This window comes from Salvelinus alpinus, chromosome 24 (assembly GCF_045679555.1).
Source record: "Salvelinus alpinus chromosome 24, SLU_Salpinus.1, whole genome shotgun sequence".
Taxonomy (NCBI): domain Eukaryota; kingdom Metazoa; phylum Chordata; class Actinopteri; order Salmoniformes; family Salmonidae; genus Salvelinus; species Salvelinus alpinus.
Window position 1 is genome coordinate 22,257,161 of NC_092109.1, and position 16,965 is coordinate 22,274,125.

The following is a 16,965-nucleotide window of genomic DNA, read 5'->3' on the forward strand; positions in this document are numbered from 1 at the left end:
CATTGTGGAGGGCGGGTTCGTGGTAATGGTGGAATGGTATCAAATACATTAAACACATGGTTGCCATGTGTTTGATGCCATTCCATTTGCGCCGTTCCAGCCATTATTATGAGCCGTCTTCCCCTCAGCAGCCTCCGCTGATATAAGTAACATCATTGAGTTACACAATATATTTTTAGATACTTTAGGATAATTTGGACATGAAGCGTGAAAATGCTAATATAGTTATTATTGACTTGCATAGATTTGTGACACAAATGCTAAAAAGTTAGTATTTCAAACAGTGGCCAGGTGTCACGTTCCTGACCTTATTTCCTTTGTTTAGTCTTTGTTTAGTTGGTCAGGACGTGAGCTGGGTGGGTGTAGTCTATGTTATGTGTCTCATTGGTTTAGGTGTGTCTGATTTGCCTGATATGGTTCTCAATCAGAGGCAGGTGTTTTACGTTGTCTCTGATTGGGAACCATATTTAGGTAGGCTGTGTTCACTGTTTGTTTGTGGGTGATTGTTCCTGTTCGTTGCGTTCTTTGTTTTATAGGTTCACATGTTCAGGACTGTAGCGTCGTTGGTTTCGTTTTGTTTATTGTTTTTGTTCGTGTTTAATAAGTGTTCGAATAAATATGGATACATACCACGCTGCGATTTGGTCCGATCCTTGCTCCTCCTCAGACGAGGAGGATTACGACGTTTGTTACACCAGGTAAATACAAAAGTGTTAAAGCGAGTGAAGTTTAAAATGCATTCTGTCATTAAATGTGTAATGTGATATATTTGAACGTTTAAAAAAATTAACAAAAAAAAAAGCGCTGAAATGAAGGAGATGATGATGCAATCTTTGCAAGAGGGAGGGAATCAGATTTCATTGGTCCTCAACTCATGGCTCAGTTATTTCATTCAGGGTAAGTGGAGTTAGCCGTGAGTTAGCCTGCCCTGGAGCCGGTTAGTTCTGAATGATTCGTGGCCTGGCTAAAAGGTAAGCCACTTTAGTATGACTGGTTATCCCAAGTTGAACTCAGAGTTAAGAGAATTCTATTGGGAGGTAATACGGTCGGCAAAGTTACCTCGCTAACTGACTGGCCACCCCTCATAGCCTGGTTCCTCTCTAAGTTTCTTCCTAGGTTTTGGCCTTTCTAGGGAGTTTTTCCTAGCCACCGTGCTTCTACACCTGCATTGCTTGCTGTTTGGGGTTTTAGGCTGGGTTTCTGTACAGCACTTCGAGATATTAGCTGATCTACGAAGGGCTATATAAAATAAATTTGATTTGATTTAACTCCTCAAACCTGCTTCGTAGGATACCCCTTTGGTCCATACACTGAGGTGTAAGAAAACCAATGTATAATTTGGATCAATTATCCCTTTAACAAGATTAAAGGGATAATTAAAGAGATTATATTTCAACAAAATAATGTTGCAGGAATACAAATCTTATCTGTTTATATCAATCTCAGATGGTGAGTGTCAATCTTCTTTCTTGTGCCATTTGAGGTGGAATGAGGTGTGTGTGTGTTTGTGAGTGTGTGATTTAAGATGGTGGCGCTGAGGAGGGCGAGAATCTTGACGGTTCCTGCTCGACTTAACTTTTTAATGGCTGTTTTGGCATTAATTATTACTTTGTTTGCGCATAATGTTCGTGGAATCATTTCCTACAACCGACAAAACACTTCTGGATCATGAATCGGAAGCTACATACTTATCTCTCAGCCTCCCAGGTCTGAAATACTACATTCACTCCTTTGTTCCAAGCACAGCGGGCTTCCCTGTTGCTTTTGACCAAGATGACAGAAGGCAATGCCGGCGACGAGGAAAGGCTGAAAAGACTGGCTAAACGGACTCTTCCTAGTACCCTGATTGTTAATGTCCAATCGCTGGAAAATAAACATTCTGAACTCAGAGCAAGACTTAAATCGCAGAGGGACAACAGGGAATGCTATGCCTTTGTTTTTACAGAGACATGGCTTACGGAAAATACACTCAACTCTGTTGTTCAATCAGACGGCTTGTCCATTTTCTGTATGGATCGAACTGCGACTTCTGGTCAGAGTAGGGGGAGGTGTATGCTTCCTCATCACCAATTCCTGGTGTACTGAAGTTGAAAACATCTCAAGCTCCTGTTCAACCAACCTGGAATTCCTAATGCTAAAACGCCGACCCCACTATATGCCAAGGGAATTCACGTGTGTTATTATCACAGCTGTGAACATACCGCCACAAGCAAACACCAAGGCAGCACTCAGCGAACTCTACAAGAATATTAGCCAACAAGAATCCTCTCATCCGGAAGCAGTATTTATTGTTGCAGGTGATTTTAACCAAGCATGTTTTGTATCCTGCCCCACGAGAGGAAACAACGTGCTGGATCATGTATATACAAACATCCATGACGCGTGCAAAGCCATCCCCCGCCCCCTACTTCGGCCAATAAGATCACGTCTCTCTGTTCCTACTCCCCCCTATGTGTCATCTGCAAATTTGATGATTAAGTTGGAGGCGTGTGTGGCCATGCAGTCATGGGTGAACATGGAGTACAGGATGGGGCTGAGCACGCACCCTTGTGGGGCCCCTGTGCTGAGGATCAGCGAAGTGGAGGTGTTGTTTCCTACCTTCACCACCTAGGGGCGGCCCGTCAGGAAGTCCAGGACCCAGTTGCCCAGGGCGGGGTTCAGACCAAGGGCCCTGAGCTTAATGATGAGCTTGGAGGGTACTATGGTGTTGAATGCTGAGCTATAGTCAATAAACAGCATTCTTACATATGTATTCCCCTTGTCCAGATGGGATAGGGCAGTGTGCAGAGCAATGGCGATTGTATCATCTGTGGATCTATTGGGGTGATAAGGAAATTGAAGAGGGTCTAGGGTGTCAGGTAAGGTAGAGGTGATATGATTCTTAATTAGCCTCTCAAAGCAATTCATGATGACAGAAGTGTTCCACGGGCGATAGTGATTTAATTTAGTTACCTTTGCTTTCTTGGGTACAGGAACAATGGTGGACATCTTGAAGCAAATGGGGACAGCAGACTGGGATAGGGAGAGATTGAGTATATTCGTAAACAATCCTGCCAGCTGGTCTGCGCATGCTCTGAGGACTTGGCTAGAGATGCCGTCTGGGCTGGCAGCCTTGCGAGGGTTAACACGCTTAAATGGCTTACTCACATCAGCCATGGAGAAGGAGAACCCACAGTCCTTGGTAGCGGACTGCGTCGGTGGCACTGTGTTATCCTCAAAGCGGGCGAAGAAGGTGTTTAGCTTGTACGGAAGCAAGACGTCGGTGTCCGCGACATGGCTGGTTTTCCCTTTGTAGTCTGTGATTGTCTGTAGACCCTGACACATATGTCTCGTGTCTGAGCCATTGAATTGCGACTCCACTTTGTCTCTGTACTGATGTTTTCCCTGTTTGATTCCTTACGGAGGGAATAACTACACTGTTTGTATTCGGCCATATTCCCAGTCACCTTGCCATGGTTAAATGCGGTGGTTACCGCTTTCAGTTTTGTGTGAATGCTGCCATCTATCCGTGGTTTCTGGTTTGGGTAGGTTTTAATAGTCACAGTGGGTGCAGCATCTCCTATACACTTCCTGATGAACTCAGTTACCGTATCTGTGTATTTGTCAATGTTATTCTCAGAGGCTACCCGGAACATATCCCAGTCCGCGTGATCAAAACAATCTTGAAGCATGGATTCCGATTGGTCAGACAAGCGTTGAATCGACCTTAGCATGTGTACTTCCTGATTGAGTTTCTGCCTATAGGAAGGGAGGAGCAAAATGGAGTCGTGATCAGATTTGCCGAAGGTAGGGCAAGGGAGTGCCTTGAAGGCATTTCGAAAAGTTGAGTAGCGGTGGTCGAATGTTTTACCAGCGCGAGTACTGCAGTCAATGTGTTCGTAGAACTTAGGTACCATTTTCCTCAAATTTGCTTTGTTAAAATCCCCAGCTACAATAAATGCAGCCTCAGAATATGTGGTTTCCAGTTTGCATACAGTCCAGTGTAGTTCTTTGAGGTCCGCCATGGTATCGACTTGAGGGGGAATATACATGGCTGTGACTATAACTGAAGAGAATTCTATTGGGAGGTAATACGGTCGGCATTTGATTGTGAGGTATTCTAGGTCGGGTGAACAAAAGGACTTGAGTTTCTGTATGTTATCACAATCACACCATGAGTAGTTAATCATGAAACATACACCCTCACCTTTCTTCTTCCCGGAGAGTTCTTTATTCCTGTCTGTGCAATGTACTGAGAACCCAGATGTCTGTATGGACAGGGACAGTATATCCAGAGAGAGCCATGTTTCCGTGAAACAGAATATGTTACAATCCCTGATGTCTCTCTGGAAGGAGATCCTTGCCCTGAGCTCATCTACTTTATTATCCAGAGACATTAGTAAGTAATATACTCGGAAGCGGTGGATGGTGTGCATGCCTCCTGAGTCAGTGGCGCGAGATGCGTACGAGCTCCGCGAATCCATTAGGGATGCAAAAAGACAATACAGACTCAAACTTGAATTGATGTTCTACAGACTTGTGACTCATGTGGCAAGGACTACAGACTACCATGGACTTCAAAGGCAAACCCAGCTGTGTGGTGCTCACCGAAGCCTCCCTCCCAGACGAGCTTAACACATTCTATGCTCACTTTGAGGCAGACAATACCGAGCCATCCAGGAAGAGTCTTGTTGCTCCCGACGACCAGGTGCTTTCGTTCTCCGAAGCTGACATGAGGAAAACGATCAAAAGAGTGAATACTCACAAAGCCGAGTTTGCTGACAACACCACGGTTGTAGGCCTGATAACCAACAACGACAAGTCAGCCTATAGGGAGGGAGGTAAGTGAATTGGAGTTGTGGTGCCATGACAACAACAACCTCTCCCTCAACGTCAGCAAAACAAAGGAGTTGATTGTTGACTTTAAGAAGCAGAGGAGGGAACATGGCCCTATTCACATCTATGGGACTGCAGTAGACAGAGTCAGCCATTTTAAGTTCACCGAGAACTTGAAATGGACCAATGGCTGGCTTGAAATGGCTGAAGAAATATGCCATTCCATCCCGGGTCCTCTCCAAATACTACCACTGCATCATCGAGAGTGTCCTGGCCGGTGGCATCACAGTCTGGTACAGGTATTGCCTCATCCATGACCGCAAGGCCCTCCAGCGGGTGGTGAAGACGGCCTAGTTGGACATCCAGGACATCTACACGAAACGATGCCTGTGGAAGGCCCACAGCATCATCAGGGACCCCACACCCAGCCACGAGCTGTTCACTCGGGCAGACAGTATCGGGGCATTATACCAACAGGCTCAGAGACTGTTTTTTTATATAACCTTTATTTATCTAGGCAAGTCAGTTAAGAACAAATTCATATTTACAATGACGGCCTACCCCAGCCAAACCTGGACAACGCTGGGTCAATTGTGCGCTGCCCTATGGGACTCTCAATCACGGCCGGATGTAATACAGCCTGGAATCGAATCAGGGACTGTAGGGACGCCTCTTGCACTGAGATGCAGTGCCTTAGACTGCTGTGCCACTCGGGAGCCCTATCTACAAGCCATCAGACTGCTGAACACTTGAACTGGACTGACAACCTGCACTGACACTCCACACGTTAGCACACATGCACTCACTCATGCACACATACATTCATGCAACACGCACATCTCAACTGCTGCTCTCAGACTCGTATTATTATTGCTAAATGCTGCACAATTTAAACACTTGCACCTAAGCGTTTCGTTGGATGGTGTATTCTGTACTGTACAACTAATAAAACTTGAAACTTGAAACCTGTGTGTCTCAATCACCAGATCTCAACGACATTGAACACTTATGGGAGATTCTGGAGTGGCACCTGAGACAGCGTTTTCCATCACCATCAACAAAATACCAAATTACGGAATTTATCATGGAAGAATAGTGTCGCATCCCTCCAATAGAGTTCCAAACACTTGCCAAGGCACATTCGAGCTGTTCTGGTCGGCTCGTGGTGGCCCAATACTCTATTAAGACACTTTACATTGGTGTTTCCTTTATTTTGGCAGTTACCTGTAACTTGAAGCTACATATTCTTTTGACAGAGTTAATGAACTGCCTATTGATTAGCCGAGCAATTGATAAAACGGGACCATGTTTGCAAAACAAGTGGTTCTGAGCTAATGTCAATATTACACAGATTAGCTAATGGTTACAAAAATCAGGAATTCAGACAGTTTCTATAGACCTCTCTATCAATATGAGTGACGGTGTCCAACACACCACTACTTTGTTATGTTGCACACCTACTGACCAAAAAATATATGTTATTACGAAGTATATATTTTTCTCAATGACACACTCACCTACATATTTATTTGGACAGTGAAGCTAAAACTTTTAATTTGGCTCTATACTCCAGCATTTTGGATTTGAGATCAAATGTTTCATATGAGGCGACAGTACAGAATGTCACCTTTTATTTGAGGGTATTTTCATACATATCTGTTTTACCGTTTAAAAATGACAGCACTTCATGTATCTAGTCACCCCATTTGAAAGTTTCATACATATTTGGACAAATTCGCTTATATGTGTATTAAAGTAGCCAAAAGTTAAGTATTTTGTCCCATATTCCAAGCACGCAATGACTACATTAAGCTTGTGACTCTACAAACGTATTGGATGCATTACAGTTTATTTTGGTTGTGTTTCAGATTATGTTGTACCCAGTAGAAATGAATGGTAAATAATGTATTGTGTCATTTTGGAGTCACTTTTATTGTTAATAAGAATATAATATGTTTCTGGACACTTCTACATTAATGTGGATGCTATCATGATGATGGATAATTATCCGACCTAGATTAAATCATGAATAATTATGAATGAGAAAGTTACAGGTGCATAAATATTATACCCCCCCAAAAATGCTAACCTCTCCTGTTATTGGTAATGGTAAGAAGTTAGCATGTTTTGCTGAAACTGAAATCTGGCTGCACATGTAGTTATCAGGCCAGTTTAACTGTATGGAATAGCTAGATAAGCAATGCCCATTGCATGTATTATAAATTAGTAGCATGGCAGTTTCCCAAAGTTTGGTGTTGACTAGCTAGCTAACTATGCTTTGTGGAAGAATGTAGGATATATTGACAACATTGAGGTGTGGTGCACGATCTGTCCATACAGCTAGTCTTGTTGACTGGTAGCTGCTGGCTAGTTGGCTATAATAGCAGGCAAGAACGTTCGTTCGTTTATTTGTGCTTATGTGTTTGTGCTCGATTACACGCAAGTGTCAAGGTCAGCATTTTACACAGATGACTTCAGCCATATGAAAAACCTTCCATAGAAAATATAGCTTCCTTTGCTTTTAGCTTGCCTCTCGTCTGGCTTGTGTAACTTAGCTACAGCCAGCTGTTAGCCTGCTACTGGTGCTTTTGCGTGACAACCCAAGTGCTTTGGGACGGGTTTTAGAACTCTTGATAATTCGGCTGGAAAATGTAGCACATTGTTGGTTCTTAATGGGCACATGACAAATTATCATTTTAATACAAACTGTTGCACCTGCAAATTTAGTCAATCTGACAAATTTGAAGTCTTATTGTCACTTTATTGAAGCTATACTCTCCTTTAGAATTTGAGCTAGGTGGTGGCAGAAAATGATCTGAAACTCAAATACTAACGACCCTGTAAAACATATGGTATGTGGTTCTCGGTAAAGTCTGTACAGATCATAATGAAAGACGCGGAGTGTGTTGTGAACCTCCGATCAAGTTGATTTGCTAAATTTCATCGACATTGGTGTCATACTGGCTTAGATGTGATGGGAGAAAGCTTTAAATTAAACATTGAGCATCAACCAATCCCTATTTATAGTCGCGACTATCGTCACAACTATAATGTGCATATAATGGGATCCAGTTTTGTAGCATATATTCCATTATTTTCTCAGAACCTTAGTGTAGTTTGGCCTAGCTGCCAGGTGGTGGAAGTGTTGTTCAGTCATCCTTTCCTGCTACATTATCCCATGAATCGCTTCCAAAAATGTATAGTTACAACCTAAATCATTGGATGCTGGAATCTAATATATTTTCTAAGGATTGCAAGCACACTATGGGCTCTATTCAATCCACATTGCAGAAATCCAACTTTACAGCGTGATTGAAATTTAGAGGCAATGTTCCTGATTTAGCAGAGACTGCATTCATGGTAAATGCTGTCAGTTTAATCGAAAATTACCATTACATATCGTGGAATCTGTAACGCTTCAGCTTTACAGATTGAATAGAGCATATGTATTCATAGTGTAAATGTTTGGCTGAGATAATGATTTTAAGAGTTTATCATTGATTACATTACATTGATATTTTCCTAGATATTTGTCCAGCAGTGTTTATATTTATTAATTTGTTGAGCATGTCTTTCTAGTTTTAATGTAATTATTGTGAGACTCTTGATAGCTGAGAAAGCATAATGATGAGTGTTTGTTTGTGTGAGAGTGTGTGCATATTGTCCTTCATAGTCATTCAGTTGGTAGCGCATGGCGTTTGCAAAACCAGGGTTGTGGGTTCGATTCCCACAGGGAACCAGTATGAAAAAGTACAAAAACTATGCACTCTGGATAAGAGCGTCTGCTAAATGACAAAAATGTAAAATTCCCAATTTATTGAGGATATATCAGGTAGGTTATTTCAGGTGATGTACATCATTCAGCCAGCCCCACACTTTGCATTACATTTCCTTTTAGTGGGGAGACCTGGCCATTGACCACATGCTGAGGGAGCACTGTCACAGGCCTGTCATGGTTTTAGTTTCACCTGTCGTCAAGGCGGCCATTCACAAACACAGGTTTCCCTGGAGACAAGCCCATAGTACCCCACTCACAGCCCTGTGAAGTTGGCATCTCATGAAAATAAATAATCAATTAATTTATCCTCAAGAGTTTATGCTGGTTTGTGCTGTAAAATTAATCTAGTACTAGTATGGGTTCTTTGATACTCTTTTTACAATAACTAAAGCGCCAAATGCCAGTATAAATGAATGGTGCTAAATCTACTGTTATTCATTGATTCTTCAGATAACTCCCTCTCACTCCTTCACCACCACCTCCCTGGGTCTTAACCCTCTATTGGGCCCCGCCACACTTGAAGAAAGTGCCCTGTCTAATCTGGGGGAGCAGGCCTTGAGCCTGCAAAAGGCGCGGGAGCGGCGCTTTGCCGGATGCCCTCCTACTGAGCCAGTCAGTCAGCCCAGCTACATGCAGCCATGTGGGCCAAGGCCTGCCACAGAGGGGTGGGTGGAGGGGGTCACAGGGGTGTGTGTGTGTCATACTGTACACTCTGGAGGCGTGAGTGTGCATGCATGTGTCCATGCTGGCATTGTGTTGATGCTGAGCCTAAGAGCTTGTTGGTGGGGATGCTGCTTGCCTCCCCTGTGGAGGCTCTTGGTTCTTGGCCTACTTTGGGAGAGGTGAATTGAGGGCGGCTCAAGTCTAGGGGTAAGGGGATTAAGTCCAAACGCGCTCCTCTCCAGTTTGGGATTTTGCCCCGATGCCAGACACTTAAAGTCTGCCAGAGATTAAGATAAAGAGAGAAGTAAGACCTGCGTGTGTTGTGGTGCCAGTGGGGAGATGTTTTCTAAAAGAAAGAGGGAGTAAAAAAAGAAAGATATAGAAGGTAACATGATCTAATATTTCAACTCTGCATTGTTGACCTATTTTACATCAGGCACGCGTCCCATCTTAAGTCACTGTGTTTACAATAGGTAAGATAAAATAAAGGATAAACTGTTCTTTTCTTTTGTCTTGTATGGGTGGATAATCTGTGATTTATTCACTGGTTTAATTAGGAAATGGCTTGGATTCCCCTTTCGGCCACCATTTTCTTTCCCCTTGGTCTGGGAGTATGGTACTATATGGTACTCGCAGTAGGGAGTACAGTGCTAACTGTGCAAGGGACATCCAAAGAGACATCTTCAGCTGTCTGATAGGATAGTCCTACGAGGGTCAAGCCTCTGATAGGATGGTGATGGTCATACCAGATGCCTCAAGCCTCTAAGGGTTATTCTGGAGTAGCTAGCCCTGTCAGTCTGCTTTACGAATGACAGAACACTAAACTTTGTCCATTATGCATCATAAATCTGAAACACCTGCAAATATCAGTTTCCTTGATGGGTGAAAGGAGACACTTAGCTATGTAAGCGCTAACTAGAGAGCAGTATCAGCAGGGCTCAGAGATGCTATCCAGCATTATGTATATTCTTTCTTCCTTAGCATGTTGACAAAAGCCCATGTAGGGACGGACACCTTCATAAAAGCTTGTCTATCGATCGATGTTAGCATATAGCACATATATCAAACGTCGAGGTTGGGCAAAGAACTGGGACAGAGCCGTGGCAGCAATGCCCCCGAAGGACCAGGAGTCTGCCCATCCCTTTGTCTGGGGGTCCCTCCACCACCCCAACACCTCCACCCTGCCTTCTGGAGGCTCCTAGGCTGAGCTGGGCAAGGGGCTGCGGCTGCTCTGTCCCGCTCCTCCAAGAAAGTGGGTCACGAGTCTGAGACTATGGGATTACTGTCCGGGAGTAGTGTGTCGTCCTGTCGGGTGTCTCTTATCCGTGTTTTTTAAATCCCCATCCTCTCTGTCACACACACACTCTTGCATGCCGCAGACTATCACAACTGCCCCCCTCCCTCCACAACCATCCTGATTTTGCTTAGCATGTTTGGGTTAGTCTGTTTGTGCCGTTAGGATGACTTCCTTCTCCAGAACTCTTGATGCTTACCATAACAAGGAAGGTGGATAAACATAGTCCAATTAACACTAAAATAGAATTTAGAGGAGGTTCAAGGAAAGAGGAAAAAATATAAATGTCAACCACACTAAGACAACTAGCTTTTTTAACCCAGGCTCTGATGTGTGATTTTTCAGAGTGTTCTGATGAATTGTTTTCTAATTTGCCGAATCAAGACCAGCTCAGCAATAATGACATCAAATAGTGACACCATGATAAATGTGGGCTTTTAAACACCTGACCCCTCTGATTCTTGCGGCAGGCCATTTGTCCAGCGTGCTCTGACACCGAGTATGATTAATCAGCAAATAAATTACTAATAATAAATACATTAATTTTGTAGTGAAATGATTACATCCATCATTAGGGGAGAGGAGCCTCGCCCTGCTCTGCGATGTGACTGCTGATGGTCAGAGAGCGAGGGTGAAAGATAGAGAGATGGAAGCGACAAAAGGAAAAGAGAAGGAGAGAAAGGGAAATTAAAAAGTGACAGAAGTCAAGCAGATTGGGGAAAAGACCAAAAGAAAGAGACGAAACAAGGAGAAAGAGTTTTTATCGATGAGAGAGGCTAAAAAACAAGCAAGAGGTGTGAGGACATGAAGAGGCTTTGTGTTTGGGGATGGGAGCCCTGTAATTCTGGAGACCGAGAGCTATAACTTATTGCCCTCATCTCATCTTTGGGCAAGCAGAAGGGGTAGGGAGTCTCATCTCACCTCTCTAACTGTGGGGGGGATGAGCAGGACGGAACAGAGATTTCAATTAGAATCCAATTAAGAGCCACCAGTGGCACCGATGGCCTGCTGAAGTGTCCCTGAGCAGAGGCACAACCTTGAGTGTCTCTCCTCTCCTGTCTCTCCTCAATTACAATAGGAAGTCATAACTCTCAGTTATTCAGGTGTTTGTTTAGGAGTTATAGGTTATGGGGGGTTATAATCAACTGGAAAAACAAGTGATGACTTTGACCAACAATTGTTTATACAACAATTAAATATTGCACACCCCTTGACCCTCAGATAACATCTACTTAATATGGAAGGATTCTGTTTTTTTGGGGGTAAAATGCTTAAGGTTGGAGTGTTTTTCAATCTTTTTGGTACCAAGGACCAACATCCCCGTCTTCTATCGGCCTCTCCTATTACTTTATTCTGTCACCATTGAGTAATGCCATGAGTAATATAGGACAAAGTGTAATATAATTGGCTGTAGATTAGTGGCTACCCCTGATCTGCAATTATCTTTGCTCAGGTTAGGATGAAGGTTAGCAATTAATCCTTTGTAACTGAAGTCTTATGTACAGTTAGCCTCGGAAATATGGGGGTTTTGGTAAGGGTAATATATTTTCAAATCTGATCCAAGTCCATTATGAATTGATCTAAACGTAAATTGTCTTAAAGCTTACTGTCCCTGTTTCTGTCGGTCTTTTTGTCTTTCCGTCCATCTGGCTGTCTGCCCATCCGTCTGTCCATCTTTCTGCCTGTCTGTCCATCCGTCTGTGTAGTTGCCCCTTAGAAGACCCAACAACGACCACCTACAAACCAGACAGGCATGTCCTCGACAGGTCAGCATCCCCTAACCCAAACTGGGAAGAGCCTTAACTCTGCCTTAGAGGTTTTAACCCTGACCTCATGACATTGTGTCTGCCCTGCAGGGTTGCCTGTCATCGCACTAAAGAGACAGATATTCCACACTGAAACAAAGCCCCACAAAACCCAAGAGTCCCCAGAAGGTCAGTCTTGACCAGCCATGCAGAGTCGACAGAAAGAAGACAAAAAGAAAAAGTGAGCATGCGAGATTTCGAAAAGGAAGGACAGTTGTTGGTCCCTTCATTGTCTGAGTATGACACAAGTGACACATGTTGGGTTGTAAAAGTGTCAGGGACTTGAGTTAAGGGCCATTGTATTGGTGTCCAGTGGTAGCGTTGGGCCTTTGTCCCCTGTGTTGTACGTCATTAGCATATCAATATTCATTTCAGAGGTTGATGTCGGGTAGAGGTGGCAGCCTCTTTAGACCCGAGCTGAGCTCTCTCTCTCTCACACAGGCCCTGAGGACCTGCTGTTGAGTTAAACGCTTGTGGAGATCATTGATAAGACACAACGGTAGAAATGCAATGGCAGACTCATAAAGAGGGGATGAAGTCTGAATCACTTGCTCAGCTTTGTTCAATATGTGTTTATAATTTTATTTTGTATCCATTTTCATATTTACTTCAATAACTTTTTGTTTATGAAAAGGTTCATTATTCATTCTGGAAACATTTTTTTTTTTGTAGAACAATTTATGATATGATTAGCAGTGATAATACAATATTTTCATTGTTGTTGAAGCTGTAGTTGGCATTGTTAAGGTACTGTAGTATTGACGGTTCTACTGTAGTAATGACGGTTCTACAACTTTTCACTTATATGAAAATATATCAGCAATTTTTCTCTTTATCCCAAAATATTAACCAGGCAGTTAGTCCCTCCACTCCCCCCTTCATCCTGTCCCTACCCAGGGATGAGTAACAAAGGGCTCAATGGTGTCACCCGTCCCCTTCAATCCCTCTCCTCCACTCTCCCCCTCTCTGGCCGGCTGACCCCCTGACTGACAGTAGCTGGGGGACAGTTAGCGTAGCGGTGTGGGCCGACCGGAGTGAGCGAGGCGTTTACTCGGAGGGCCAAGCGGAAAAGCGGTTGGGCAGTTTCGCCAGCTGCTGGGGGAGCCATGACTGTTGCCGGCCAGTGAAACCTGACAGATGGAGGCATTTCAAAACAATGAGAGCTTTTTGCTTTGGTTAAAGCTAGGGGTTTCTAGCACCCACTTGCTACTATGCTAACTTATTGTAGATTGTGATAGAATCTGTTATGATAATTCTCTGTCTAGTTATTAAGTGTTATGCTGACTGACTGTTACACCATGTAACGTTTTCACTATTAAGATTTGAGCAGTGATCGTTTTTAGCTTGACACTGGTTTAGCAAGTCCAGATATTTAGGAAGGTAGTGTCCTTAAGCCTAAAATCCTCTGTCCTAAGTTAACCCCTTCACAGCCTAAATTAACCCCTTCCCAGCCTTACTCTGGGTCACCTCTCTTATCAGACAACAGCAGCAGTTTCAGACCAGTCTAGATCTGGATGCTGTTCGTGAGCCTCCCCATGTCATCCCAACAACTCTTTTACATATTCCCTCCAACACTACAACAAAAACTATAGTCCATCATTTTTCACGTCAGTCTTGTTTCTCTTCCTTCCTTTCAGCAGTCTATGAGACCAAAGCACAGTATACGCCTATGAGCACCAGTCATCTTTCTATTCCCTCTCTTTCTGTGAAGGCCTGACGCCTCATACACCAGGCTCAACAGGCTGAGTGTCCTGGGACCACTAGGGCTCGGAGTAACCAAGCCAGGGTAATGAGGCGTGTGATTGGTGCCCTCCCTCGCGCACAAGGTCAGTCATTGGAGGACATGATTGATCACGACAGGCACACAATGAAGACCTGGTGTCAGAGGGGTGGCATGGGTGCGCCGAGCCAAGCGGCGGGGGTGAGCTCCCCCAAACTCAGCTGTGCATGGGCAGTTATACAAGCGCAGCATGTGCACACATATTCAAATACACTAACATGCATGAGAGGACACACTTGTAAATATGTGGTGATGGACACACACATGGGCAGAGAACGCATAGATACATACTGGCCTACACATACACAAACTTACACACACAAACACAAATTCCTTGCTTCCAGTTTAGATGCACTGACTTGACGTTTCCACTGAGTTTTATGTGACTTCCTGATTTTACAACTTCAACCTGCTCAGATGGGAACATTTCTTCACAGAACTTTGCCTCTGTAGGTAATGGATGCTGTGACATCACAGAAAGCCCTTTCTTGGCTAAAAAGCGCCAACCTGGCAACATGGAGAGAGGCCAATATTCTCCCATATGGGAAGCAGGATGCATGGCAATACAATATACTGTCTCCCTAGAAAGTGTTGCAGCTGTGAAATGGACTATCTTTTCCACTGATGATTCACTCTATAGTCTGACATCAGGCGTTTAGTGACACTGTGTGTGGACCCGACTGCCAATATAGCTCTGTTAAGCTGACTCACAAAATACACTTGCTGGACCTGAAAAAATAGTGCTCTTATTTAGAGCTAAACTTTTTCTGCTGATACCAGCAAGGTTATTTTTACTCTCTAGCTGCATCTACAAGATTGACCTTTGGAGCTCCTGTGGTAATAGTAATCATTGCAAAGTCAAGAGCAGAAATGTTGTGTTATGTTAACATTTGTACATGCTTTTAACATGTTTGTGCCTTTGCAAGTCCAGTTGGCTGAATGTGACATTTTCCCCATCACTTAGACTTTGTTACTATACTGTATATTGCGTTATATATCAAGTTTGAGTGAGCCAAAAATTCAATATTACCATGCCGTAATATGCCAGTTGCATATCCAAAGAAGTTCACTGCTTGGTACTGACAGGGTGAGAAAGTAAGATTGGCAGAATGTATTCAACTTTTCTCCCTGCTCAAGTTATTCACGCAAGCAATATTTAGCAACACACATAAGCTACATTAATGCGAACTCTCCAAAACCAATTGGCTCTACTGTACTCAAGGGTGATACAGAGGATTGATCTGTTTGAGAAACATCACAAAAACACTGAGATGGCAGATGAGAGAGTGCTTTAAGAGACTCTCACCTTTCAGAAGAAGGGCATGTGTCATGTCTCCATATCTTCCATGTATTCTCCGACAGAAAGCGAGGCCGGACCTTTAGGCTTTGAGGGCAGGTGTACATAGGGGTGTAAACGCTGGAGCCTTTTGTGGAGAACCCTTCAAATTTGATTGTGGACACTCTCAAGTGGGCCCCAGGTGCATTAACACTTTACCAATCTCCTGTAATGATGCTTCCCAGTGCACAGAGAGTGGTGGAATAAAAGCATCAGCCTTTTTAAGGTGGTCCCTTTAATGAAATCACGTCTGGGGCTTTATGTCCAAGGAAGATCTCCATGACCAAGACTGCTGGCAGTGTTTTTCTACTTTTACAACAGAAAACTATAGAGTGGTCTAACATTATATGCAACCTTACAGAAATAAAGAGTAGATCATGGTTATACTGTACACACTGCACAAAGACTATGATTAAAAGATAATTTCATGATTATGAAAACTAGAACCTTTATTATTATTATTATTGTTGTTACTTTTTTATTTTTTTATTATTACATTGTTATATTCATCAGCAGCAGCATCATTCAGCAGGCTACATAGTACTCTTCTGTTTATGCATACTTCCCTCCAGCAGCGATGCATTGCTACAAAGACCTTGGTCGGGATATGGTCCTTGGAGGAGCAGTGTCAGAAATAGGGTATGGTTTTATCCTGGTTTTATACAGCCGATTATTGCTTCATTCGAACTTCACATTTGACCCCACAGTAGGCCTAGTGGAAAATCCCAGGGAAAAACACATTCAAGTATCTAACAGGCAGGCAGAGAAAAAGAGAAGAAAAACAGTCTGTATGGCATAAAGGTTCCTTTCTTTTAATATGCTGTTTTCCTATAAGTTCCTTTGAGGCAACGTTATATATAGGATCCTAGTTAGTGTATGGCTCCTTCCAGATTCACTGCCGTTTTTCTTTAATCTGCATAAAGAGGTCAGGCTGATTTGTTGACTAGGGATTACTGTAGAACACAAAAACCTGTTCCATCCATCCATTAACCTATAGAAAAATGGATATACAGTAAAAAATATATATAAATATTTACAGCCAGGCTTACAGGATGGATGGATGGATGGATGGATGGATGGATGGTTAGATAGACATTATGACATTGGGTGAAAGGGAGGCTTAGAATATTATGTGATGTTTTTACGTTTATAATTGCCCTGTAGAAAAAATAATGAATGAAGTAATGACGTAATTGGCTCAGATCTGCTGGTGAGTAAGCCTGCTATGCAGCTGAAATCAAATCAAAGCTGTAGGACGACGTCATCACTATGTCAGATGAACTGTTACAGTGAGTCTGAGAAAGAAAGAATCATCAAATTATTTTAATCAAGGCTATATATTAAGTAAATGCATGTTTGTATTTACTGTTTGTTGTTGCAATAGTCATTGTTATTAGGCGTGTAGCCTATATTCCAAAATATACATCCCACATGTTTTTGTTATTATTGAAATTGGTTAGAATTGTTATTGAAATTTGCTATTAGGTTCGAATA